General features: G+C 43.3%; 1 protein-coding gene across 1 annotated transcript in view; it reads right to left on the bottom strand.

Annotated features, from left to right (window-relative positions):
• The window catches only part of NALF1 (NALCN channel auxiliary factor 1), a 421,088-nt gene that overhangs the window by 79,052 nt on the left and 314,546 nt on the right, over positions 1-27,490 (bottom strand). The window lies entirely within an intron of this gene.

The following is a 27,490-nucleotide window of genomic DNA, read 5'->3' as shown; positions in this document are numbered from 1 at the left end:
AAGCACTGAGATGAAGGCAGTCAGTCCTCTAACAAAATGTAGATAAAGCAGCTTCCCCCTCCCAAATCACAGTCATTTTGCATATCCCTCTTGGATATGTCATTGTCCACAGAAGTTTGCTTTCATTCAGAACATTAAAAAAAAATCTTATTACATGACAGCTTCATTTTTAAACTTAATCCAATCAAAATGTCTATAGATAGACTTTGCCGTGGAACTTAGTGTTCCAAATGAAATGCACAAAAACAAAAAAAACCCTTAAAATAAAACTAATTGGTTACAAAATATATTCTTGGATCTTACTGAGTCAATTTTGTCACGTTATCCAATTCTGCGTGTGTTTTAACAGTGGTGAATGACTCGACACATTCTGTAAAATCTTCAGCAAGACATTTTGACTCAAGATAAGGACAAATGTTGAGTCATTCACAAGCTTAGTTAATCATGTACTAATCAGCTGAAACATTCAATTTGTGTTGACTTGAGCACTTTAAATGTAAGTAATGAAATTTGCAATGGAAAACCACAGTGCTATAGTAACTGTAATGCACCCAATCCATCCAAGGGACATGACCAACCCCTTGGGGGGATGAAAAGCCAGTGGATGAGGCTAGAGGTCGTGAAGGACATTTCAACTTCCTGGTTTCCCCAGAGCAGAACAAACATGCATGAAGCATTGCAGGCAGCTGCAAAATGGAAAGCAGAGGATATAGTGGAAGAAAGCAGGTGGGAGTTTTCTTATGTGCAGAAGCCAGCCCTTGTGTAGAAAAAACTGTAAGCGCCTTGTTTAAAGAGCCCAGGGCTGTTCCTTAGCATTGCCTTCCACATATTCATCTCACAAATTACAAAGCACACGAGGTTCCGTTTGCATAAGTACATGTTTATTTACATAGGCTGCTTCTAAAGTGTCAGAGTGTGTGGTTTCCCTTTGGCTCTCTATAATGTGAGGATTATTACTCAAAGCTGCAAAGTAGTTAAGACTGTGTTCCATTTTTTTAAAAGCCTACACAATAATATGGGAACAAAATGCATTTTCCAAGGAATTTGCTTTGGGACAAAAGAGCTGAGTTGTAAAGACGTATATGTAAACGGCAATTTGTGTCATGACACAATTGTGCTTCCTCAGATCAGGATCAAGCTGTTCCTCACTCGCAAGCAAAGGTTATTGGTTTATATGGTGCTAGTTAACGATTTGTGCTTTGCTGCTTGACAGGATCCATGCAACATATAGTTGTTTCTTCCAAAGGAAAGCTGCATGGGATAGCTGAATGTCTAACACAATACAAGAGGCAAAGACTAAACCAAACCTTAACAAAACTGGACTGGAGTTTCACTTGTGAAAGGGAAAAGTACAGTGAGGGGAGAATTGCAATATTTTCTCATTCCATTGAATGTTTTCAACAATCTGAGCAAGAGATTCATTAAGCCTGGCTTAAAGGAATAACTGGTGCCTAACAAATCAGAGCAGCCTTTCTCAGCCTTTTTACCATTGAGGAAACCCCTGAAACATTCTTCAAGCTTCGAGAATCCCCAGAAGTGGCATATCCGTGCAGAATATAGATGGGAATAATACCTGTGTTCATGCCTGCCCGGGGGCCTTCCCCTTTCCAGGCCCATCACTGACAATTTTGGGAGAGAGAGTAGATCCACATATATGACCACATGACCTGGTTGAGAGCCTGACCACATATATGGTCATATTGCCTGATAAATGTTTAAAAAATTTTAAAAACATATAAAATATTAATTAACTCCCATTCAGAAAACCCTTCCAGGGCCATCAAGAAACCTCAGGAACCCTGAGGTTGAGAGCCTGAATCAGAGCAATGATTTCCAACTAGCGGTGGTCAAATGTGCAGCCAAGTCACAACTGATTCTTCAGGGTTTTCAGGGCAAGAGACAGAGGTGGTTTGCCATTGCCTGTTTCTGAAGGTGGTCTCCCATACATGTAATAACCAGAGCTGACCTTACTTAGCTTCTGAGATCTAATAAGACTGGGTAAACCTTGGCCATACAGGTTGGCTTGTCTTTTGATTGGTAGATGTATTGCAGAGGGGCAGCTATAGAACGAAGCTTGAATAGAACAGCACTTTTAAGACCAATAAAGTTTTATTCTAAGTCAGGCTTTCACAACAAGGGTTTCCTGAACCCCTGAGGTTTCTTGATAACTCTGGAAGGGTTTCCCAAATAACTTTAATATATTTTTAAATAACTGTTAAACAGTTATCAGGTGATATGACCATATATGATCATGTCAACCCACTTAATCCTCCCAAGGGGGTGGGAAGGGACTGGGCCCCAGGTGGGCAAGCACACAGCTACGCTTCCAAACTTTATTCTGCATGATAGTGCCACTTCTGGGGTTTCTTGAAGCCTGAAGACTGTTTCAGGGGGTTCTCAATGGTCAAAAAGTTGAGAAAGGCTGCTCTAGATATAAGTATTTATGTGCATGAACACCCGTGTTAGCCTGTTGTAACAATAATAGGGACTGAGTGACACCCTTAAAGACTATCAAAATTTACATTACCTCTCTGGTAACTGTCTTAGCAAAACCTTGGGATCCCCACGTAGTATAAGTAATAACTAGCTTGCATTAATTAGGAATGGTCTATATTTCATGATTAAACTTGAATTGAATATAATTTCATTTCATTTCATTTCATTTCTTTCATTTCGTGGTCACTTAACCCCACTGAGCCATTTATTTCATACCTCCTACAGATACAGAGGATTCACTCAGGGCATCTGAAAAACTGGGTTCTAGCCAATAAAATGATGCTGGGATTAAAAAAAATATTAATCTTTAAGGTTTTTATTTTGTTTAACCTTACCTAAGGCAATTGAACAGCCTCTTGGATAAACAGTAAGAAGGAAGGGAAAAGATGGAAAAGACTTGACCAAAGGTAATGCTGCTAATCATGAAAATATGTTTTCAAATCCTCGTTAGTTAGGGCTTAATTAATATTACAGTTGTTGCCAGTTATACCTCCAAGGTGTTTCATCCACGTTATGACTGACAGCAGAGAGAGATGGTATAATTCTGCATTCTACAGCACTAGTTATAGCTAATAAGCTATTACTTATATCCACGGGGGGGAGGGGGAAGAAAAGGAGAAAAATTAATACAAGATACTTATAAAAAAAAACCTAGAAACAATGAAGGATCCTGTAATAAGATATAGGGGGTGGGGCTTGAGGGCCAGGATATGTATTGTAGATATTGCTGCAACTCAACAATGACATTTGCATGGAAACATGACACTAGTATTTTGAACTTTCCCCTTGCCCTCCCTCTTTTTTTCTTTCCTCCAATCTGCTCCTGGAAGGTCCTTTATTTACCGCAATACTTTGGGCCATTTCGCACGGCTTCAAAATAGCACAATGGTTGCTAATTGAAAACGCTACTAATTTGCCTTAACGCACGACGTCGCAGACAATCTGCAACACTCCTGAAACCAATCAGCAAAAAGCGCTTCATTGTAGCGCTTTCAGGGGAATCCAGAAAAGTGGATTCACCCTCCGGATAGCGATACACTCCTGCAACCAATCTGCAACACTAGCGCTAAAGACCTGTGCGTTACCATTGTTGCGGGTTCTTCAAAGTCCCTCCTCCTGAGCCTGTCCTCCAAACTTCCGGCGAAGCGATCGCCATTTTTTTTTCTCCGAGCGAGCGGGGATAAACGCACCAGCGAGCCTCTTTCTGTTTAGAGGCTTCCCTGGCTTCAGTCCTTCACCTTTAGTCACTAAGCACAAACCACATAAAAGCCCGTTTGCTGAAATAAAGTCCCTTTATTTTTTACACATTAATTCAGCCGAAAATCGGGCCCGTGAGAGGGGGGGGATTTTTTTTTTATCACTCGAGGCAGCGTGCCAACGATCATACAACCAAACAACAGCTCACATTAGGCAGCTGGATGGGTCTCTCCGTTGCAACGAATCTACCTAGATTCGTTGCTATGGGTCTGGTTTTTTTTTTTTTAAACCTTCCTTAAAGGGAAAGGGGCTGTTTGGGAGCATGCTAACGGCTGCCCATTGGCTGCTTGACGGCCAGGGGCGGGACGAGCTTGGCAATAGCGCTTCCTTTCTAGCGATTTCTGCCGAGACCGGAAGCCTGTGGGAAACGCTAAAAAACGCAACTGATTCCACTACAAAGGCAGGTATGCATAACGACGAATTCCACTATTTTAAATGGCGATTTTTCATTCCGGAAACAATTTGCAACAAAGATCCCCGTGCGAAAAGGCCCTTTATGTTGGTGCTAGCATTGCTTAGTTGTGATTTAATTGTTAATAGTTGTATGTATTTGTACCAGTTTTATTATGCATTTTACTTGTTTAGTGTTTGATTAATTGGCTGTGCACTGCCCCATGATGGCAAAGCCGGAGAGGGGGTGGTATAAAAATCTCTAAATAAATAAATAAATAGCTACCTACCTGAATCCAACAAAAGAGATGTTATCCCCCTAATCAAAAGTCTGTTGAAATCAGAAGATCTTTTCCTGGTGTATCTTGGCTTAAGGATTTCACAGTAGGAAGATGGGTGGGGGTTGGTTCCCTCCCTAAAAATCCAACTGCTGTCTTGAGTCCAGTAGAATCCAGAATCAGGCAGGATACAAATATTAAAAATAAATAACAAATAAATTTGCCCTCAGAATCTCAACAATGGAAGCCAAAGAAACTGTTGTCTAAATGCCTGACTTAATTCCATGATTTATACTCTACCTTTCTCACCTGGATTTAAGGTGGATTAATCATGTGTATGATGATGCTTCATTGTGTCAAGACTGTTTCCTTCTAGGACTTTTTTTGGAAGCGCATCTAAATAAGAGAGGCCTACCTTCAAGAAGGCTGCCTAACAGTCTAAACTGATGGATTTACCTTTCCCTCCAAAAGGGGTTCAAAGTGGCTTCCATAATTCATCTTGACTCATTTTTTTATCTTCACAAAATTCCTGTGAGATAGGCTAGGCTGACATTGTGTGACTGGCCCAAGGTCACCCAGTAAGCTCCCGTGGATGAGTGGTTTTTTTACTTGGATCTCCGAGATCCTAGTCCAACACTCTAACCATCACACCACACAAGCTGATTAAAAATACCCTTGCAATTTACATCTACCACTAAATGCTAAAACCTCGGGGCAATCATACTGTCAGCAGTATAAGTGCAGTGAAAGATTATTCAGAGATGTGAAAATATGACAGGGAGGAAGGAGACACAGCCCAATTACTTAACAGAAAATGAACAATAATGGTTAATGGAACCAAGGGCAAATCCGATTTTCACTACTCTGAGAAATATTAAAACACATCTTTATTGGGAATGCCTTCTTCTAGCTGGGTGATTCCCTCTCCTTCTACATTAAAGCATCGAGGTTATTTGTAGCTATGGTAACACCGGCATTCTGGAATGTATTTGGTCTTGGAATAATTATGGGGGAATTTGTATACAAACTGCTGAACTGCATCTTTCAATTTGAACAGGAGGCTGCTCTGAATTCAAAACCTGTGACAGGGAGACTGATATAATGCTTGAAACAAGAAGGGGGAAATGAAGATTTATGCTAACACAATGCTCCCAAGCACATGAAGAAACTTCTTGCTGGAGCTGACGTTTTGTACCATCTGTTTTGCTCTCTCTGTTAGTTCAGAGTCAGCCTGCCACTGCAAGCCTCTTCTTTTAAACTGTGGCGAGGGATTTGATTCCATAAAAACAAAGAGTTTTGCTGTGCACAGCTTATAAAGCAGGGGTAGTCAAACTGCGGCCCTCCAGATGTCCATGGACCACAATTCCCAGAAGCCCCTGCCAGCGAATGCTGGCAGGGGCTTCTGGGAATTGTAGTCCATGGACATCTGGAGGGCCGCAGTTTGACTACCCCTGTTATAAAGGGACCCACAAAATGACCAAGTTAAGCAGTTTTGAAATGCAAAAGGATGAAGCATGAAATATGACAAAACAACCCGTCCATAATTTTAAGAATATCCTTCATATTTCGGTCTGCATATGGCCTTGTTACTTGGGTTTGTTGGGATGTATGGGAATCCAGAGTAAAGCTTCCACTGGCAAAATGAAATCTTCTTGCTTCTCCCCCCTCAGAATACCACAAAATGCTGGCCCTGGGGGGTCAGGGGCTCCTGAGGAATGGCGTGAAGGGGGTCTGTGGTGGGAAGCAGTGCTAACTGAATCTGGATCCAACCCCATAATTCAATGTTAAGGAAATTCATGCTGGAAGCAATAGAGGTGCCCTCAGTTATCAGGAGGACGATTTAACAGCAACAAAAGGCAGTATGGAGATCCACTCTTACATTCGAATAGCCACCAATGGCCCTCATTGAAGGAAAGCTAAATTTGTGGATCAAGGCCACCTGGAGGCTAAAGAGAACTCCCCAAGTGTGGAGAAAAATCTTAAATTAAAAAAAAAAAAAACACTGGGGGATTTAAAATCCCTCCAACATACAATTTGTAAAATACTTCAGAAAATGACTATAGTTGGCTTCTGCAGTGGAGGATGCTGGCCACTGTTTCGGGTCCACTGGCAGCAGATACTGGCAGCTGCTGCAGGCCCAGCAACAGCAGAGGATGCAGGCCCAGCAACAGCAGAGGATGCCAGCAGCCACTGTGGATCCAGCTGTCACTGGGCGGATGCTTACGGCTGCTCTGGGCTTGAGGCCGGAGGCAGTGGACATCGGAAGCCACTCCAGGCCTAAGCTCCATGGTGGCCCAGTGGCAGTCATTCCAGATCTCGGCACCACCACAGCAAATGCCAACAACCACTACAGGCCCTGGGGCTCATTGTTTGTTGTGGAGCCTGGAGCCTCACTGGCACAGCAATGGGAGGAATATGAAACCCCCCGTTGAGTCTTGTGGGCCCTCCCTTGCGTAACTGAATTCACTTACTCAACAATCCTGTTTAAGTCCAGTGGCTCTTCGTGTCAATGTCTCCAGAACATTACAACCATTCTTGTGAACAGTTTTGCCACTTCCTTTAAGTGGTTTGCAGATTCCACATTAAGTTTCTTCCTCGCCCACTTGGCATTTGTGTGATGGGAGTACAACTACTTGAGCTCTCTTCATCGGTTCCCCATCTGTAAAATCCTGATAACTTGACAAGTGTGTAAAAAGGCCATAATTTATTTTATAAATAGGACATATCACTCTATATGTCCGTAATTGGTCTCCAGGATTCTATTGATGTCTAGGGTTGCCAGCTTTGACTTGTGAAATATTGAGAGATTTTGGAGGTGGAGCTTCAAGCAGGTAAGGTATGTAGGGGGAAGGGACTTTAGCAGGGTATAATTCTGAAGAAGTGGTGATGAAAGCTCATCCCCTGCTGTAAATGTTGTTCGTCTTTAAGGAGCTACTGGGCCTTTACTTTTTTCTGCTGATATTTATTTATTTATTATATTTATATACCACCCTCTCCAGAGACAGACCCATCTTGATCAGAGTCCACCTTCCAAAGTGGTCATTTTCTACAGGTGCATTGATCTCTGTCACCTGGAGATTAGTTGGATATCTCTACCCGCTGCCTGGAGGTTGGCATCCCTATTTATGTTGCATGTTTAGAGAGCATCAAAGAGACTTGGGAACTGAGTGGAGAAGGGAAAGTTGTTACAGGTTTCACAATCTCTATATATGCTCACAAATGCATACATAAAAGGAAAGTAAAAAAAAAAAATCTGTACCCCGTGGCTACAATGTGTCTCAAGATCAATTTTCAGAACTGAAATGAAGGCCACTTACAAGTTATTTTTCCATCTCACTGAACGTGGCATAACAGTTTTCACCACACGAGGGTGCATTCAAACAATATATCCACCCCGCAAAACTATCAGGGGAAAGTCACCTTGTCTTGGCTCTACGGTGTCATAGCATAAAGTGAGAGTTGTCTCTTCTGGTCTCAGTCCAGCTGGTGCAGCTCCCAAGATTCCAAAAATGCACTGCCACAAACTCTTTCACAAGAAAGCATATTACAGTGCTTTAAAAAAAAATGACTGGAGAACAAAAATGTGATATTTTATTTTTCCCAAATTTAAGAAAATGCCCCTGGTGTTACGTGCTGAACAGCTTAAACTTCTGGTGTTGCCCATGTACCTTTCAAAAATCCAACCATTGCTCTTTTACTCTTAGTCACAGAAAGAAGACTCCCCCCCCCCCCCCCCACAATACACACAAGAAAATACCCAGGGAATGCAAAGACAGAAGGGAAAAAATCAACTTTTTTGGGAGGTGAATTCTACAGAGCTGCAGCAGGGATGGGTGGGTGAGGGGGCTATATGGCCAGAGGGCATCTCTTTCCCCTGCTGTGGCAGATGGTATTACTCACAGCTATGGAATTAGGAAGAAAGGCCCACTTCATTGCTGAAGGCCATGGCTCTACTCCCTGGAATACAAATATTGGCCCTGCCACTCACGGTAATGATTCTAGAGATAGAACTACAGCATAAATGGTAATATGTTCAGACTGCCTGGGCTAGGGATGGTGCTGCATAGATCAGGACAATGAATTGATTACTAATTCCACTTTCATTTCTTTCTTAATTTCCCAGGCAGCGCTTATAACTATTTATGAGTGAAATGCTTCCTCCCTAATATGCTAGCATATTAAAAAGATGTGTCTACGGGCAGAAGCTTGCCATCAGTTTGTACCATATGGAGAGTGTTAAAATGCCAAAGTCCTCGGTGTTAGCATGTATTGAAGACACACTGGCCTTGTGCACCCCGGATTGGCATAGCATCACTGCAGTAGCAGCAGAATTGTAAGGTGGTGCAATAGCGATGGCCGTGTAAATAGTGAGGACCTGCTCTTCCGCCAGGTCTATGGTTGAGGCCGGTGTGGCGAGGAAGATCTAATGGGCCCCCCAGTGTTAAGAGAATAAGAATTTGCAATGATATCTACATGAGCCTCTTGTTAATGCAGCTGACATGCTGTCTGAAGCTCTGACCATGAGGCTGGGAGTTCGATCCCAAGCACTCGGCTCAAGGTTGACTCAGCCTTCCATCCTTCCGAGGTCGGTGAAATGTGTGCGCAGCTTGCTGGGGGGTAAAACGGTAATGACTGGGGAAGGGAATGGCAAACCACCCTGTATTGAATCTGACAAGAAAACACTAGAGCAGCTGTCCCAAACCCTTGGTCCGGGGACCGGTACCGGTCTGTAGATCAGTTGGTACCGGGCCATAGCTCCTCCTCATCTTCCTCCCCGGCTGCTGTCTCAGGGGCTGCCCTGCCACTCTGCCGTCGGCTCACCTTTGGTGCTCTCTGGCGGCCGCCATTGCTGGGGCTCCACCTTGGCGTAGCACTGTGCAGCTGCTGCTGGCAGTGCCTCCCAATGGTTGGCGGTAAGTCACGGGCAGTGGGAAGTCAGGGGTGCTGGCGGGAAAGCAAGTGGAGCAGGGGCTCAGGCAGCGGCAGCAACGTCCCTCGGCAAAAGACTACCCCCCCCGGGCCTCAGTAAAATTGTCAAGCATTGACCGGTCCCCGGTGATAAAAAGATTGGGGACCACTGCACCAGAGGTCGTCACCCCAACGGTCAGACATGACTCAGTGCTTGCACAGGGGATACCTTTACCTTTATGTTATCTACACTCCCTCCACCCACTCCTGTGCTAGATTTCTGGGGGGATTAGTGGGTTGCAGACCACCATGGTTTTTAAAAGTTTTTAGGAGTCTGTTTATTGTACATGGATGGATGTCCAGAATTGTTTTAATAGGGTTTTAATACGGACAACTGTAACCCGCCACTTGCCAGTTTGGGAGTGGCGGGCAATAAGTCTAAACAATAAATAAATAATAATAATAAATCTGCAGAATTCGGCATCATTGTGGGGTTGTCAGGGAAGGAGCTTATTTTGGTTAGGATGCTCTGAGATCTTTATCTTGTACCTTTGTCTTGCTACATCCCACCTTTACCTTGCAGATCGTAGCACACATGATAAAATACAATCTTACTAAGCCTCCCACAGAAAGCACCCCATTGTATCCTAGTTGGAGCCTCTAGTGCAGAGGTCCCCAACCTTTTTATCACCGGGGACCGGTCAACACTTGACACTTTTACTGAGGCCCGGGGGGGGGGGTGTAGACTTTTGCCGAGGGACGTCGCCACTGCCTGAGCCCCTGCTCCACTTGCTTTCCCGCAAGGGCCCCTGACTTCCCACCACCCACTGGGGGGAACTGCCAGCAGCAGCTGCCATGCCAAGGGGGAGCCCCAGCCATGACAGCCACTGGAGAGCACCAAAGGTGAGCCGGCGGCAGAGTGGCAGGGCAGCCTCTGAGGCAGCAGCCAGGGAGGACGACGAAGAAGAGCTGCGGCCCAGTACCGACTGATGCACGAACCAGTACCGGTCTCCAGCCCGGGGATTGGGGACCACTGATCTAGAGGGTGATAATTATTTCATACTCTGCTATGATTCAGTGTTATTTTCTGATACAATATTGTCCTTTCAAGGTGGAAAGAATTTTGGGGGGAAAGCTGTACTCAGCAAACTGAATTCAGCACACGTGATTAGCCAACTGCAAAATTCCAGTCCTGCATATAATACCTGTCAAGAAGTATACTATCACCATGGAAATTACACAGTATTAATAGATAAATATTCCCAGCATCGCAATGACCTGAATCTTCAGAGGCAGCAATGGAAAGCATGTTTCTAGACAGCTTGCTATAAGAAGTCCAAAAGCTACAGGCAGCTCAGGAAGGAGAACACGGCCATTAGGAAAGGCAGCTCTGCATATTTAGATATACAAATAAATAGCTACTATAGTAAGCACACCCAGTGTATGATATTGGTTACTAAGGCAATAGATTTGGCAAGACGTCTTCGCCTTTTGAAACCAAATCCTAAAAGTCTAGCACTAAATCAAAGATAAGCATTACAACTAGACATAAATGTATGCCTGTAATGAATACAAATAACTTGTAGATTCTGAATTGTCTGAACACAAAAAGTATTAATGGTAACTTTTAAGTGACCTACAATAATTAGTTTTGAAATTTATTTTCAGTGGGTTGTGAATGGAACAAGATCGTGGCAACCAGTTACAACAGCAAATCATGCACCCAAAGGAAAAGTTACTGCGTAAGATTAGGGAGACCTCTCAACATGTAGTACAAGTGGGCTGCTACAAAAAGTTGATATTGTTCCAAATATATCCCCTATTGCCTGCCCTATGTAAGCTTTAGCTTTATTCATACAGCTTGCTCCATTAGTGCTAAATTGAAAGAGGTGGGCAGATGCCACTTTCCTGTTAAAGCCACACAGCTTCATTTTACTACTACTACTACTACTACTACTACTACTACTACTACTACTACTACTACTACTACTACTACTACCACCACCATTACTGCTTCACTACTACATTACCACTACTTTACTACTATTTTAGTATTTTACACTTTACTATTATTTTACTACTGCTTTACTAACACTTTACTAATATTTTGCTATTGCTTTACTATCACTTCACAACTGCTTCACTATTACTTCACTAAAACTTTACTATTGCTTCACTATCACTATACTATTGCTTTGCTATTGTTTTACTACTGGTTTGCTATTGTTTTACTAATACTTTACTATTGCTTTACTACTTCAGATAGTGAATCGTAGGATATATTAAAACTACTTCTAACAAGGTGTTTTGGAATACAGACAAACATCTCATCTTTAGAGAAAAAGGTGATGTTAAGGAAGGATGCCTAGCAGATAAAAGGAAGGATGCCTAGCCACTGGAGATCTGATAGGCTATGCATCTTTGCTGCATGACAGAAATTTTAGCTCCAACTAAGCCTGTAAGGGGAAGCTACTCCAGAATCATCACACACCACCTTCAAAAAGCTCTCTCCCATCTCACCTCCCCCTAACTCATTGGAGGCACAAAGAGCACAGTCCTCATAGATGTATTCAGTGACCAGAACTGGCTGGACAATATGGAAGCAAATGGTTCTTCATATATCTTGGCCCCAAACCATTATGGTCTTTAGTGCTCAAAACCAGCACTTCAGCGAGAAGTGGTATACAAATTGAATAAATAAATAAATAATATACTAAAAGACAATCAAAATCTCTCAATACAGAAATAACATGCTCACTGCATGGGGTGCTTATCAGCACCCTAGCCAAAACATTTTGGATCAGGTACATTTTCTGAGTCATTTCATGAAAAATGCAGCTTCAGCACGTTGTGTTAACTTCCATGAAACCAGGATGTCATAAATGCATGGATGTCATAAATGCACGAGTCACTTTGCAATGCCAGAGGTATGCAATGGAATTAGAACACGCAATATTGCAAATGTCTATAAACAAGATCCAAATGTTGTGGGCTCTACTCAAGGAATGTGTGTCAAGCTTTTAAGGTGCCACAAGATTCCAAATTGTAGAAACAGATTTTGTGGTGGGACTTTAAAAACTGCTGGATCAGAATTGTAAAAGTTGTGCAGCAACACTGCTTTTGTGATTAACCTGCTATGATTTCACATGGTGCAATCGTTAGAAAACTAAAATGAGATGTACACTTAAGAAAATGTGTTGAAATACTGAAGATGGAACAGACTTTAGAAGGTGATAGAAGAAGAAGAAGAGTTGGTTCTTATATGCCACTTTTCTCTACCCAAAGGAGGCTCAAAGCGGCTTACAGTCGCCTTCCCTTTCCTCTCCCCACAGCAGACACCCTGTGAGGTGGGTGAGGCTGAGAGAGCCCTGATATCACTGCTTGGTCAGAACAGCTTTATCAGTGCTGTGGTGAGCCCAAGGTCACCCAGCTGGCTGCATGTGGGGGAGTGCAGAATTGAACCTGGCGTGCCAGATTAGAAGTCTGCACTCCTAACCACCACACCAAACTGATAGTAAGATTCTAACCCAGTAAGATCTTAGGCACCAAGAATTTGAAGGTATACATTTTCAAGAGTCAAAGTTCCCTTCATCAGGGAGGAGCTTCGGCTCTCGAAAGCTCATTCCGTAAAAACCTTGTTGACCTCTAAGGTGCTCCTGGGCTCAATTCTAGTTGTTCAACTGAAGACTGACACAGCTACCAGCTGAAACCATGTAGAGCAGTGGTCCCCAACCTTTTTATCACCAGGGACCAGTCAACGTTTGACAATCTTACTGAGGCCCGGGGGGGGGAGGTAGTCTTCTGCCGAGGGATGTCGGCGCCACCTGAGCCCCTGCTCTACTTGCTTTCCTGCCAGCGCCTCAGACTTCCCGCTGCCCGGTGGGGGGGGTGCTGCCAACAGCAGCTGCCACGCCGAGGGGGAGCCCCAGCCATAGCAGCCACTGGAGAGCACCAAAGGTGAGCCGGCGGCAGAGTGGCAGGGCAGCCTCCGAGGCAGCAGCCAAGGAGGAGGACGAGAAGGAGCCGCAGTCCAGTACCAACTGATCCACAGACCAGTACCGGTCCCCGGCCCGAGGGTTGGGGATCATTGCTCTAGTGTAGCGATCCCCAACCTGTGGGCCGTGGACCACATGTATGTCCTTCGACTAATTGGAGGTGGGCCCCGAAGGACGCCTTCTCCCCCCCCCCCGGCCCTTTACTTCATCCCCCCCAGGCCTTTACAACACACTTCATTGTTGTGGCGTGTCTGTATCTTATTTTGAAGGGATGTTTAAACATTACCATAGCAATCAGAGAGCACTAGGGTAGTGGTTGAGAGTAGAGGAATAAACTACCCCCCCCCCCGGGCCTCAGTAAAAGGCGTTGAGTGGTCCCCGGTGATAAAAAGGTTGGGGACCACTGCTCTAGTGGACAATACTGACCTTTGTAGATGGAGTTCTGACTTAGTACCAGTCAGTTTTCTGTGATGAGTATTAGGAACAGAGAGATAAATCTTTTACAAAATACATGAAATAAGAAGTGAAAAGTGGCAAGGTTCATGGACCACACCAAATTATTGAGATTAGTGAGAATCAGTGCAGATTACCAAGCGCTACAGGATTATCTCTCCAAAATGGGAACTAACGTGGCACCTGTAAAAAAGGCAAATTTTGTGCTGGATATTATTGAAAAAGGGACTGAAAACAAGACAATCCGTATTATAATGTCCTTGTATAGATCTATGGTTCAGGGATATAATAACCATAGATCTATAGGGTTGATACGGGTAGTAGATTCAAGACAGAAAAAATAATTTTTCCTTCTTCATACAACATACAGAGAATGTGTGGGACTCACTGCTACATGTAGGCAAACCTAAGGAAGTGGTGAGTTCCCTCTCACTGGTGGTCCTTAAGCGGCTGCTTATCATGGATACTTTTGAGCAGGGAGTAGGACTAGATGGCTTGTATGGCCCATTTCAACTCTATGATTCAGTGATGGTTTCTAACACAGGTGGCTAAAAATGGATTTGGAAATTCTTGGGGGGGAGGGCTGAAAGAAGTCTTCCTTTTGCAAAACAGCATTCTTCAAATGCTACATGGAAAGCTGAAATTCAGAAGCATTTCTGACACAAGTCCCTCGACGGTATATAATTCCCTTTGCAACAGTTACATTTGAGATGACGGTGGCTTCAGCCTTGAGACTCGTTGTGGAAAGTCTATAAGCAGCCACAGGCTACAGAAATATTATTGTAACAACAAAACACAGCAGAACAGAGGAAGAAGCAGTTAGGAACCGCTATTTTCATTGAGATGTTGTCATTATCACTATTCAGATAGATATGTCGTTCTGATGCTTTCAGATTGATTAATTGCTCCAGTAAGCAGGGGGGGGGGGGAGCCCCCAATGCTTTGGTTGGAGCTTTTTGATTTCAGATTGGGATTTGCCTGTTTTTCTCATTTCTTACCATGCTTCTGCCTTCAAATGAATGTCAAAGATTGCCCAAAGCTACACTTGATCACTCAGTACCCGTAAATTGCAAATCAGTATTGCAGAAGAAGCCAAATATTGTAGTCATCTTGCATCTACTTGCCATAATCCATCATGAAACAGGATAACAAAAGAGTTAGCCAAAAAAAAAGGGAGTGGAGGCAAAACATTTCATCTTCCTACCTATCTATATACATTCAATAACAGCAGTATTATTTCAGGGTTGCAAAGCACAGTACACACAATTCAGCAAGTCAGAACACTACAGTAAAGTTGTGACGCGAAAAAAGGAAGTACCCAACAACCTGCAGGGCAGTAACCTTTTCTTCCAGTTCTTCCTATTCTCATTTTTTTACAGCTTTCTGATGCATTGTGACAAATTCTCTTCACTCACTGTTGCCTGATTTATACTCCATGTGAAGCCGCCAAACTGAATGGGAAAAAGTTACTTATTGTGCCCCACACTCTATTTAGGATGCTTTAGGATGCTTAGGGCTAATCCTGCGTTGAGCAGGGGGTTGGACTAGATGGCCTGTATGGCCCCTTCCAACTCTATGATTCTATGATTCTAGGACCAGCCTTGGGTAACTTATGATGACTTTTCCCTTCCTCTATTCAAAACCAGGGGCAGAGACTGCAATACCTTAGAAACAGCAGCACTAACTGGTAAACCATACTACTTGCTCATTTGAGTAATATCTCACTGCCCATCTTTCCCTAGGTAAGATGGAGCAGGAACCCATGCTTGTTGGTACAGGCAGTGCAATCCTAAACAGGCCTATTCTATATCCTACCCTAGCTTGGTGTAGTGGTTAGGAGCGACAACTTCTAATCTGGCGAGCCGGGTTTGATTCTGCGCTCTCCCACATGCAACCAGCTGGGTGACCTTGGGCTCGCCATAGCACTGATAAAGCTGCTCTGACTGAGCAGGAATATCAGGGTTCTCTCTGCCTCACCCACCTCACAGGGGGTCTGTTGTGGGGAGAGGAAAGGGAAAGAGATTGTAAGCCACTCTGAGACTCTTACTGGTAGAAAAAACTGGCATATAAGAACAAACTCTTTTTCTACTACTTGAGTCTATTCGTTGCAGCTTACTCCCAGGTAAGTGTTCTTAAGACTATACTGAGGGAGACACTTTAATGGGCACTGCTGAACTATTTTCAGATTCTTCAGATTGGTGACCCCCAAAAAAACAACAACAACCAATTCTTTTGTTTTCCATAACTACTACAAGAAGTAAGGATTCCAGAGAGGGAGACGAGTACTGACGTAGCATATAACTAATACATAGCTAGGCTACAGCATCTGAAGGAAAAATACTTGACAGATATCAGGGTTCCGTCCCAAGCTCAAATGACAATTTTCTCTATGGAGAATATCTCCTCTGACCGCTCCTATCTTTTTTTAGTGACTCTTGGAAGAAACTGTAATCAAAATTCACAGCACAGAATATGCCATGCTGAGGCCATTCCTAACAAAAAAGACCTAACAAGTACATATGTTTCAGTAACAACGGGTCTTCATTTAAACGTTGATTCATGTCCCCCCCCCCACCCCCGCTGACAATTCTGGTCCACCAGAGTCCTTCTATGGTAATATATGTCTTGTGTCTGTCCTTTGGAAGAATTTGTCTTTATTGGGGGGGAGGGGGAAGGGACTTAAGTTCCTGTTTATCTTCCCAAGTTTGCTTTTTCTTGCACCCCTTAAATGTATATTCTATTACTACATATTTTTAATTACAATAAATTAGGTGTATTTTCCACAACAATAAACGCAAGCTTTTCCTGAATAAAGCAATTACATCTTTCTCTTACGTATTTCACTCTGATATAACTGATCAAATTAGATGTAAGAGTAAAGTCATGTAATTTATTTTTTCTTGTATTTTGTGTAAAAGGATTGGTTGGGATGGTCTTCTCTGTTTATGGAAATTAACTTGATAACTCCTATGGCTTATTTGAGGTATGTAAAAATTATGGGGGGGGGGTAGCTCATAAAGGATTATGTTATCCGTAAGGGACATGCACTCTCATTATGTTTGTCATATTATTTAAGGGGTGCCACTAAAGGAAGATATGAATGCTGAAAATGAATGTTAAACCTGGAACCTCATTCTGGCATTTGGCTTTCTGGTGTTTGACCATTCATAGAATCATAGAATCATAGAGTTGGAAGAGGCCATACAGGCCATCTAGTCCAACCCCCTGCTCAATGCAGGATCAGCCCAAAGCATCCTAAAGCGTGTATCCTAAAGTGTGTATCCAGCCTTTGCTTGAAGACTGCCAGTGAGGGGGAGCTCACCACCTCCTTAGGCAGCTTATTCCACTGCTGAACTACTCTGACTGTGAAATTTTTTCCCCTGATATCTAGCCTATATCGTTGTACTTGTAGTTTAAACCCATTACTGCACGTCTTTTCCTCTGCAGCCAACGGGAACAGCATCCTGCCCTCCTCCAAGTGACAACCTTTCAAATACTTAAAGAGGGCTATCATGTCCCCTCTCAACCTCCTTTTCTCCAGGCTGAACATTCCCAAGTCCCTCAACCTATTTTCATAGGGATTGGTCATGCACACAATAAAGAAAGAAAGAAAGAAAGAAAGAAAGAAAGAAAGAAAGAAAGAAAGAAAGAAAGAAAGAAAGAAAGAAAGAAAGAAAGAAAGAAAGAAAGAAAGAAAGAAAGAAAGAAAGAAAGAAAGAAAGAAAGAAAGAAAGAAAGAAAGAAACGTTTGGATTTAGAATTTTATTGTCCAGCCATTAATTAGGTCCTGTTCTTCTTAGCATAAACTTGTGGCAGTAAACAAATGTGAAATTAATTCACATTAAACGACTGCTATGTCTAGGATATGTTAACAAAACTATTAATCAAGCTTGATCCAAGCATAAGCTCATAAATTTCTCAAGTGATCTGTTCATTTTATTCCAGCCACTGGAGAACATCCAGCATACTTGGGGCTAAAATTATCTCCATTTCTACGACGTTGCCAAGTCACAGGGAAATGTGTACTGCTTGTTTTTATTTTGTATACAATATGCCAATAAAAAGCAGCAGTAAAAAACAAGACTCTCTTTTAAATTTGTCCACAACAAATATGATGCTGTATTTTCAAATATATTCTTAAGTGTGTTCTTAAGAATGAACACAGCTACCAAAATCCTGTCCTACACAATCTTTTATCCAAACCCCCCCACAAAAACCTGCCCCCGTGATGTAAATGACAGTGGCTCAATGTATATATACAACATTATATATTAAACCACTGAATACTAAAATACAGGTAAGATCATGCACAGGTCGAACTTCCTTCATTTCCTCTTATCAGCTACCCGGCGCTTGACCTGTTCATTAACATAATCCAGGCCATTCCTGCAACACTTCTTAACAGATTTCATATATTCATATAATTCATCTCTATCTTTCTGACACTTAATCTGATGGCTATTTGCTATGAATCTGCTTTTTTGGGCTGTCACTGTTTCAGTAGTGTCCCTTTTTGGATTCCAATAGCTCGTCATCTTTGTTGGCTCTTTCTATTAAAAGTAGCATCAGGTCCAGGGAGCACTTCCTTAAAATGGAAACCCATTTCATTTGAAATTCATTATTCATTAAATGAGCTGTCAGTCACCGGCAGCTTCCCACCGGCAACTAGAGTGTTCCTTTTGTCGAGGACACTACAGCTGTCCAGGCTCTGAAAAATTCTCAGGCACTGACAACATATATATTAAAAACTTTCAAACAGGTCACCACGTTAGCGTGCAGTGAAATGTTAGCGTGCAACAATGGAAGGGAAGGCAGCGTGCTCTAGCCCAATCTCAGAAGCCAAGCAGGGTTGTCACGTGGACCGTTTACGCACTGGTGGTTTCATGCCAGGCTGCAGGCTGGAGTTTTAGTCGTGGCAGGTTGCCCCACCTCTTCCTGTACCCACACGGGGGAGCATTTGGCCCGGTGTGCCTCATCTGCCCCCGATTTGTGCTCCTGCTCGGGAGCTGGGGCAGTGAAGTTCCCAGTGCGTAAACGGTTGTGGAAGACAGACCACCAAGGACGGCTCTGCAGAGGAAGGCAGTGGCAAACCACTCGCATTGAAAACTGAGGCTGCCATTTGTTGGTTGCAACTTGAAAGCACTTACTACGCACACAAAGACCGACATTGTTTTCCAGGTTACAAACCTTTGCGAGTCAAAGCTCACTTCATCAGATACCGGAATTGAATTTTGGACTTGAATTTCAAGCTAATTATTTCTACCGTGGATTTGCCTTTTCTTTGCACTTAACTTGTTTTTATATTGTCTCTTCAATATCTATCAAATGTGTTGCTATAAAGCGATTCAGCTCAGCCTGCACTGGGAAGTAGGACTATGTTGCTCGTCAACGCCGAACTTCTGTATCTAATACTTGAAGGTATTAGAAGGTATCTGCCATGCAGAGGATGGAGCAGAGTTGTTTTCTGTTGCCCCAGAGGGTCAGACCAGAACTAATGAAATTAATTCAAGAGAATTTTTGGCTAAACATCTGGAAGAAATTCCTGACAGAGCACTTAATCAGTGGAACAGGCTTCCTTAGGTGGTAGATTCTCCTTCTTTGGAAGTTTTTAAGCAGCGGCTAGATAGTCATCTGACAGAAATGCTGATTCTGTGAATTTAGGCAGATTGTGAGTGGGTGGGCAGAAGGAACTGTGTCCATGCTTGGCTCTTGTGCCCCTTTCTTCCATGCTCAGAGAAATGCCAATTACCACTTTGTGTTGGGAGGTGAATTTTCTGCAGGGATTCTGGATTTTGTTAGGGGGGGGGCATTATCTGGGCATGGATCTGGGATCACTGTGGATGGGCAGACAGTTGTGAATTTCCTGCATTCTGCAGGGGGTTGGACTAGATGACCCTGGAGATGCCTTCCAACTCTGATTCGCTCCTTAAAAAGATGAAGGGACCTGCTAACCATCAAGCTCATGTCATTCTTGGATTTCCATATTATAGTCTTTAGATTTTGTGCTGTCACTAATATAGCTTGAATTGTAGTTCATTGGTGGTGGCGGAAAGTCCTGTCAAGTCACAGCTGACTTATGGCAACCCCCCAGGCTTTTCAGGGCAAGAGACATTGAGAGGTTTGCCATTACCTGCCTCCACATCACAACCCTGGTAGTCCTTGAAGGTCTCTCATTCACTTACTAGCCAGGGCTGATCCTGCTTAGCTTCCCTGTTCTGATAAGATTGGGCTACCCTGGGCTACCCAGGTCATTAGTTATTATCTTCTGAAGTATATATGGCATACGTTCGCATTACTCAGAATCTTAGTATATTAATTTTTTCCTTGATTCATCTGTAGTGGTTCATTCCTTCAGTTTGTTTGCCTGAGGAACATCTCCTTTGTATCTCTGCATCCTGTGCCTGAACCAGGAGGCAACACAGGTCTGATTTCTTGGAATCAAAGCGGCAAAAGGGGCCAAGAATAATTCCTCTCAAATCATCTACGGTTGGATCCCTGCAACAGTAGAAGCCAAGTTTCACATAATGCCGTTCCATTTGTTCAGGTCACATTTTGTATTACCAGTCCTTGTTGCTGTGTACAAACATTAAAAGGCAAGCGGCTATATGATACAGTCACTAAAGTCTCATTTGAAAGTGCAATATGATTTGATCTAAAAGCATTATTATGGTGGCGGTGGCTGCTGAAATATACCTGGCAGAGACTTTGGCACAACGGAAATACAAGGCAGGATAAAGATTAGGTGATACAGGGCAAGGGGTCCTTGCAGTTACTTTCTTATGTTTCCATTGCACAAGAGCTCTTCTGCTGGCAGAAGTGTTCTTTGAGATCCAACCACTTTATGACGATGGACAACTTGATGAGAATACAGTGCTGTTGCCCCAGAAATGAAGCTTAAAGTCAAGTGGGCTGAGAATGTGGGTTGAACCTGTGAGCTCCTACCTAAATGCCAAGCAGATGCTCTAATTCTGAACCACCGCCCCTCCCCATCAATTGTCCAATGATCTTCACGTACCTTTGTGGCTTGGAGCCTCCCACCTGCAAAATATAAGCTCCCTCAGGGAAAGGGGGCTCCACGTATGCCCATAACATTGGAGTGCTGCTTTGTGAGCATGAGCAGGTTAGGTGAGGAATGAAAGACAGTGAAGATCGGACAGCTTTCATGTGGAAGGTGCTCCCACAGCCTCCCTCCCTCTCAACAGCTGGCTCTAGAGACTGGATATTCCAGCCTGGAATGCTAAGGAGGAAGAGTTAAGAGCCCAGTTAAAAGTCTCCTGAAGCAGGGGTAGTCAACCTGTGGTCCTCCAGATGTTCATGGACTACAATTCCCATGATCCCCTGCCAGTGTTTGCTGGCAGGGGCTCATGGGAAATTGTAGTCCATGAGCATCTGGAGGACCACAGGTTGACTACCCCTGTCCTGAAGCACAGTCGGTAATACTCAAACATTTTGGGGTCTTAGCACAGAATGACACCACCTCTTTGTTTTGCCTTATATTAAAAGGATGGTGACCTCACAGGTTTTAAGTTATTGCACAGATTGCTACATGGATACATAAAAATTATACCCATGGAATGTTATTTTAAAATAAGGAAGAGTGCCATGTTCTTGGGAAGTCATCGAATGGAAATTTCAGCAAGCCTGCACAGCACAAAGATTAAGTCCTGGATCTCACCATTACACATATTCTGGTTCTGTGTTCTCACCAGCACCTGACTTTGCAAATGGCACTTGAATATCTGGTTTCTTAAGCCTTCTAGGTTTTCAGCTACTCCAGTATGACTGGAGATTTTCACAGACGGACTCTGCAGCCCAACGCATGGCTTATAATTGAAGTGGTCCCTCCGTTTCTGCAAATAAGAGAACAGATGGCTTTGAACCCTTGCTAGCACAGCAAAGCTAATGCTTAGCTGACCTGCAAGAACTGTAACCCGTTCATCCAGTGCCTTCTCTAGAATCTTTGATATATCATTCTACCCACTTCCTTCTGAACAAAACTATTCATTTCAGGCATCTGAGGGCTGCAATATATGAAGCTGCCCGATTCAAAGTTTCTAATTCCTTGCTGCATGGATAGAAAGGTCTTCCTGGTCTGGTTTCCTTACCCTCACACAGATTAAAATCTTCCCAATTTGGCAAGGTGGTTTGACACTTGGGACTGGCTTTTTGTGTTGAAACAAGTCTCTAAAATCCCAGCCAGCTGGATGCAAAGTTAAATTATGCCGGTGTTGACCCTCTTCCACAATGCTGCAAGCTGCAGAGCCTATTGACTAGGCCCTCCCTTGAGTAAAAGCTTCAAAGCAAGCAAGCACATTGTGAAAGCACCTTTTGGCAACAGAAGACAGAAGCCTCTTGTGCCAGGATGACGATCAATGGTAGGGGCAGCTCAGCTTCATTCCAGATGCTTACTCAGAATATTTGCATTGCCAAAGAAAACAAGGTCATTTTCAAGGAATGCTTTTGTATGTGCCTTGACTCTCTTAACTCTAGAGAGGGGAGGAAGAAATTCTCACCATGACTCTAGTCCTTTGTTTCAGATCCCATAGATTGGTTATATATTGTAAAGTAAAAGGTAAAGGTATCCCCTGTGCAAGCACCGAGTCATGTCTGACCCTTGGGTGTTTTCATGGCAGACTCAATACGGGGTGGTTTGCCAGTGCCTTCCCCAGTCATTACCGTTTTCACTACAAACCAACTGGACTGCAAGCTGGGTACTCATTTTACCAACCTCGGAAGAATGGAAGGCTGAGTCGACCTTGAGCCCGCTGCTTTCAGACAACATTTCTGCTGCCTTACCACTCTGCGCCACAAGAGGCTCAATATATATTGTACAGGTCTTTTTAACATCCCAATTTATGCATTTTTCCAAAGAATCTGAGCTTCCCCTCCATCATACGTAGAATCATAGAATAATAGATTTTGAAGATACTTCCTGAGTCATCTAGTCCAACCTCCTGCACTATGCTGGACACTCACATCCCAATCGCTCATCTACTGTAACCTGCCACCCCTTTGCCTTCACAGAATCAGCCTCTCTGTCAGATGGCTATCTAGCCTCTGTTTAAAAATTTCCAAAGAAGGAGAACCCTCCACCTCCCAAGGAAGCCTGTTCCACTGAGAAGCCGCTCTAACTGTCCAGAACTTCTTCTGGATGTTTAGACGGAATTTCTTTTGAATTATTTTCATCCCATTGGTTCTGGTCCGTCCCTCCGGGGCAAGAGAGAACAATTCTGCTCCATCCTCTATATGGCAGCCTTTTAAATACTTGAAATACTTTTAAATACTCTTTCCTAGCATAACTAAGTCAATGAATCGCTTTTGCTCCCATTTCATAAAATGCACCTCATTACACCTCATTACATTTTCTCATCACACTGACATAGGTTGAAAATGGCAGGCCAGATCCTGCTTGTCAGTGAATGATATTTAAGAGTCTCTGATACTGGATTCACTGTCTCCGAAAGTCTGCGTACACAACAACATCCATAAAAGTTACAACGTTCATACAGCAACAACTGCAGACATTTTCCAGGTAGGTGCAGCCTTCTATGTGTGTACCCTTGTGAGTTTCTGCTTGATACTTTCCTTGGGGAGGTGTCTGTGCCTTGCACAGCTGTATTGTTGCTCTTGAAATGGCATGGCTGCCCTGGCTCAAGCTGGTTCCTCAGGCCTGCAACATTGAGGTCAGCAGGTAAGCTAGATGCTGCTTCATCATCTGCAGCACTGCATCTTTCAGAACATCACTGGAAACATGGGCCAACCTTGCCCAACATGAGATGAAGGTGAGCGGATGCTCATGCTTCCTCCTCACCTACAGCATCCTTACAAGCATACAAAAGCATCCTTTTCCACAATTCCATTTCCCATCTTCCTCATAGTCAAGCACACAATGACAATTGTTACTACTCCTTTGCACATGGTCTATTCAAGGAGCAAAGGTATCTCTCAATGCCTTCCTCACACACACATTGGTTCATGACTAAGGCCAGAATACAACTATCCTTTCTCCAAAAGCCTTCTAAGATAACCTTATCCTCTGGAAAAGATTCCTTTACACAGTCAGTCTCCACCAAGCCCCGCCCCCCCAACTCAGACTATCTGTTCTGTAACTATCCCTGCGGCTGTCTCTTCCGAGTCTTGACTTGGCAGTGAAGTCTTCTTTCACACATTATTTTCCAGAAAGAATAGCGGCTTTTCCGAACAACCACATCCTATGACTCAATGGTTACCATGTTTTTTGATCTTGCCCTACTTCTTTTAGTTGAATAATGCTCTGGCCAGTGTCCATTTTGATCAATATCTAACCACCGTGTTCTTTATTGGCCTGGTTTCTTTTTACCACTGACCAGTCCTAGCATAATTTCTCTTTCCATTGAGTTGGATTGCATGACATGGCCAAAGTGAGCTGGACTTTTGTGATTTCCAGTGATACATCAGGCTTTATGTGCTGTCCAGGGAATCCACAGAAGTCTTCTCCAACAGCAGAGGTTAACCATAGATTCATGCAAATTAGTTTGAGTTTCTGATTTCTTGTTCTACTGTTGTACATAAAGGCTTCTTATATCATACAGGGTAAGGTCCATTGAGCTCAACTGGACTTACTGAGTCACCAACATACTACAATACCCACACTACAAACCAACTGGACTGCCTAAGAGACTTTTTCTCCCCACTTTTCTATTCACTTGTTAATATCCCGAGTGATGTAAAATTCTCAAGAGCTTGAAAGCCTGCATATCACGCTATGCTATTATTTAAATATAGTACCTTAAATTTCTCTCATGCACACATTGAAATTGAAATTTGAACTTTTCTCCATGCACTCCTTTCATTTCTATTCAAGATCCCATATTTCTAAAGATGAGTCTGAGGCCCTTTATAGTAATATTTGGCAGCTGTTAACTTGCAGTTCAAAAAGCCCATTAAAACAAAAACCAAATTTCATGCAAAAGCCAAGCACTCATAATCTACAATCCTAAATATTCATAGGCTCATGCCACTGCTCCGTTTTTAAGGCCGGTTTTTGTGTGTGATTTTCTATTCATTCCATCTTTCCATCTATGCCTTTCTCTGTTCTCCGTCTACTATCTAAATTTGGTTCTTGGTTCTTGAGGCAGAGGCCTAACTTCTTCTTTTGCTGACTTATAGCATAGACCTTGGGCATTTATGGGGCATTTATGGTACACTAGTACACACTAGTGGGGCATTTATGGTACACTAGCCCTTGGGCATTTATGGTACACTAGTACAGGGGTAGTCAAGCCTGTGGTCCTCCAGATGTCCATGGACTACAATTTGCTGGCAGGGGCTCATGGAGCTCATGGGAATTGTAGTCCATGGACATTTGAAGGACCACAGGTTGACTACCTCTGCACTAGTATACCCGGGGCCCTGAGCCAGATAGCCCAATCTCTACAGATCTCAGAAGCTAAGCAGGGTTGGCTCTGGAAAGTATCTAGATGAGAGACTGCCAAGGAATACCAGGGTCATGATGCAGAGGTAGGGAATGGCAAACCACCTCTGAAGATGTCTTGCCTTGAAAAGTCAGCACTTTACCCCAGTCCCCACCACTAGGGATGCCAGTCTCCTGGTGAAGCCTCCCCAAATTACAGCTCTTCTCCAGGCTACAGAGATCTGTCCCCCTGGATAAAATGGATGCTTTGGCAGATGGACTCTGTGACATTGTACCCCACTGAAGTCCTGTTCTCCCCAGATTCTACCCCCCCCCAAATCTCTAGGAATTACTCAAACTATACCGAGCTACTCTACCTATGAAATGTGGTGGGTGGCATCTACAGACAGGGTGGCACCCCATCCTGTAAGACAGTGGTCCCCAACCTTTTTATCACCAGGGACCACTCAACGCCGGGGTCCACTCACCGCCTTTTACTGAGGCCCGGAGGGGGGGAGGTAGTTTACTCCTCTACTCTCAACCACTGCCCTAATGCTCTCTGATCGCTATGGTAATGTTTAAACATCCCTTCAAAATAAGATACAGACATGCCACTACAATGAAGTGTGTTGTAAAGGGCTGGGGGGGATGAAGTAAAGGGCCGGGGGGGGGGGGAGAAGGCGGCCTTCGGGGCCCACCTCCAATTAGTCGAAGGACCACATGTGGTCCGCTGCCCACAGGTTGGGGATCGCTACTGTAAGACACCTATTATCTTTTAGACATTAAGTATCCAGACTTTTAACTGAAATACTATGCCATGTCTTCTTTGTACTTTATAGTCTAAGTCTCTTTGCATTTTACTACCTATCTTAAGATTGCTTAATAGTGCTCTGGTGGTTTTACGGCTGCTAAGTCTGGGGTGCTTCTGTTGCTGGGAAAGGATCGTTTTACAGCATTGTTTTATTAATTATTGCTTTTTAAATTGTGATTTTATTGTCAGTCACATAAAGCAGGTCTCTGGAGAGGAAGCACATGCACTCGCTAAATAAGAGACACTTCACTTGACAGCACATTAACAAGTTTACACTCCCATCGATATCTGCGTGTTTCGGCGAACAAACTAAATGGGTTAAACACAAGAACTATCAGGAATGGAGATTTTGGATTACATTTCTAGTAACACTCTAAACGTTTATATTATCCTTTTTAAAAAATGTGTTGTAACAATTATCTCGCACAGCCGAGAATTGATTAGCTTGATACAACTAACTCACAGCTTTGAAACCATATGCAAGACCACTGCCTTATAAATACTTTGATCAGGAAACTAATCAAAGATGACATTCAGTGATGGCTCCATAAGCAGATTACTAACGAGCTCCGCATGCTGTTTATCTGTGCACAATATTTCATTCCTAGGAGAATTGTTGAACATGTAATTCGACAAGATATGGCCCACCGGTTTATTCGCTTAGCAGATTCATTTTCCAGGAAACCCTGAAGTAACAAGTTGATCTCCAGATGACTGAAAATCTGCACAATATATTCTGATACATCTTCGGCGAGCCATTCTAAATCACTGATGCCATAAAGGTGAGCCATGCTCACACCGTATCTGGAATGCACATGTCAGGTTTATAGCAACAGCAGGAGCAAACCAGGAAACCACCTCCAATCATAATTTACTCATTTAATCTTTAATGAATAAATTAGTATGCAGCCTCGGTTTTGCTCCGCTGCCAAGATAAAACTTGCATTTATATAACCTGTAATCAGATCTAGTTCGGGAACAAGAAAAGAACCTGAATTTTTAAAGCCGCAAATATCTACTTGTTCACTGAACAATTCTAAAATGTTTAAAATGCTGGTCGCAAGCGTACAAATTCTGACGAGCTCAGAAAAATACAAAACTGGATAACTGTTCAATATACACATGGAAACTCTGTACCTCCAATCAGCTTCATACCTTCAGCTCTTTGTTTTAATAAAAAGAAAGTTCTTTGAAGATCTGTAGAAAGTGGCTACAGGTAGTAGAAGAAGAGCTGGTTCTTATATGCCGCTTTTCTCTCCCCGAAGGAGTCTCAAAGCGGCTTCCAATCAACTTCCCATTTCTCTCCCCACAACAGGCACCCTGTGAGGGAGGTGAGGCTGAGAAAGCCCTGATATTACTGCTTGGTCAGAAGAGATTTATCAGTGAGCCCAAGACCACCCAGCTGGCTTCATGTGGAGGAGGAGTGGGGACTCAAACCCGGCTCTCCAGATTAGAGCCCATCGGTCTTCACCACTACACCAAGCTGGCTGAGTATGAGCTTTCATGAACC

Source organism: Paroedura picta, chromosome 6 (genome assembly GCF_049243985.1).
Source record: "Paroedura picta isolate Pp20150507F chromosome 6, Ppicta_v3.0, whole genome shotgun sequence".
NCBI classification, from domain to species: Eukaryota; Metazoa; Chordata; class Lepidosauria; order Squamata; family Gekkonidae; genus Paroedura; species Paroedura picta.
The sequence above is the reverse complement of the archived record's forward strand: the minus strand, read 5'-3'. Positions and strand labels throughout refer to the sequence as shown.